Source organism: Arachis stenosperma, chromosome 2 (genome assembly GCF_014773155.1).
Source record: "Arachis stenosperma cultivar V10309 chromosome 2, arast.V10309.gnm1.PFL2, whole genome shotgun sequence".
NCBI lineage: Eukaryota > Viridiplantae > Streptophyta > Magnoliopsida > Fabales > Fabaceae > Arachis > Arachis stenosperma.
Window position 1 is genome coordinate 39,018,307 of NC_080378.1, and position 2,026 is coordinate 39,020,332.

General features: G+C 41.7%; 1 non-coding gene across 1 annotated transcript; it reads right to left on the reverse strand.

Moving 5' to 3' along the window:
* Positions 1-494: 494 nt before the first annotated feature.
* LOC130964480 (small nucleolar RNA R71) lies at positions 495-603 on the reverse strand. The gene has a single exon (XR_009080573.1). It is a non-coding gene; the product is annotated as a small nucleolar RNA R71 (small nucleolar RNA).
* Positions 604-2,026: the final 1,423 nt, after the last annotated feature.

The window sequence follows — 2,026 nt, forward strand, 5'->3', positions numbered from 1 at the left end:
CAGATCCTGAACCTGAAAGGACTCTGAAGAGGAAACTAGGAGAAGCTAAATTACAACAATCCAGAGATAACCTTACAGAAATTTTCAAAAAGAAAGAGGAGATGGCAGCCAAAAATAATAATGCAAGGAGGATGCTTGGTGATTATACTACACCTACTTCCAAGTTTGATGGAAGAAGTATCTCAATCCCTGCTATTGGAGCAAACAATTTTGAGCTGAAACCTCAACTAGTTGCTCTACTATAACAGAACTGCAAGCTCCATGGACTTTCATCAGAAGATCCCTATCAGTTTTTAACTGAGTTCTTACAGATCTATGAGACTGTTAAGACTAATGGAGTAGATCCTGAAGTCTACAGGCTCATGCTTTTCCCTTTTGCTGTAAGAGACAGAGCTAGAACATGGTTGGACTCACAACCTAAAGATAGCCTGGACTCATGGGATAAGCTGGTCGCAGCCTTCTTGGCTAAGTTCTTTCCTCCTCAAAAGCTGAGCAAGCTTAGAGTGGATGTTCAGACTTTCAAACAAAAAGATGGTGAATCCCTCTATGAGGCTTGGGAAAGATACAAGCAGATGACCAAAAGGTGTCCTTCTGACATGCCTTCAGAGTGGACCATTCTGGATATATTCTATTATGGTCTATCTGAGTTTTCCAAGATGTCATTGGACCATTCTGCAGGTGGATCCATTCACCAAAAGAAAACGCCTGCAGAAGCTCAAGAACTTATTGACATGGTTACAAATAACCAGTTCATGTACACTTCTGAGAGGAATTCCGTGAATAATGGGACGCCTCAAAAGAATGGAGTTCTTGAAATTGATGCTCTGAATGCCATATTAGCTCAGAACAAAATGTTGACTCAACAACTCAACATGATTTCTCAAAGTCTGAATGGATGGCAAAATGCATCCAACAGTACTAAAGAGGCATCTTCTGAAGAAAAAGCTTATGATCCTGAGAACCCTGCAATAGCAAAGGTAAATTACATGGGTGAACCTTATGGAAACACCTATAATTCATCATGGAGAAATCATCCAAATTTCTCATGGAATGATCAACAAAAGCCTCAACAAGGCTTTAATAATGGTGGAAGAAATAGGCTCAGCAACAGCAAGCCTTATCCATCATCTTCTCAGCAACAGACAGAGAATTCTGAGCAGAACACTTCTAATTTAGCAAACTTAGTCTCTGATCTGTCTAAGGCCATTTTAAGTTTCATGAGTGAAACAAGGTCCTCCATTAGAAATTTGGAGGCACAAGTGGGTTAGCTGAGTAAGAAAGTCACTAAAACTCCTCCTAGTACTCTCCCAAGCAATACTGAAGAGAATCCAAAAAGAGAGTGCAAGGCCATTGACATAATTAACATGGCCGAACCTAGGGAGGAAGGGGAGGACGTGAATCCCAACGAGGGAGACCTCTTGGGACGTCTCTCAAGCAAGAAGGAGCTCCCTATTGAGGACCCAAAGGGATCTGAAGGTCATATAGAGACCATAGAGATTCCATTAAACCTCCTTCTGCCATTCATGAGCTCTGAAGACTATTCTTCCTCTGAAGAGGATGAAAATGTAACTCGAGAGCAAGTTGCTCAATATCTAGGAGCCATCACGAAGCTGAATGCCAAATTGTTTGGTAATGAGACTTGGGAAGGTAAACCTCCCTTGCTCATTAGTGAACTAGATACATGGGTTCAGCAAACCTTACCTCAAAAGAGACAAGATCCTGGCAAATTCTTAATACCTTGTACCATAGGCACCATGACCTTTGAAAAGGCTCTGTGTGACCTGAGGTCAGGCAAAAATCTTATGCCACTCTCTGTAATAGAGAAGCTGGGGATCATTGAGGTACAGCCTACCATATTCTCACTACAGATGGCAAACAAGTCAACAAGACAAGCTTATGGATTAGTAGAGGACGTGTTAGTAAAGGTTGAAGGCCTTTACATCCATGCTTATTTCATGATCTTAGACACTAGGAAGGAGGAGGATGAATCCATCATCCTTGGAAGACCTTTCCTAGCCACAGCAGG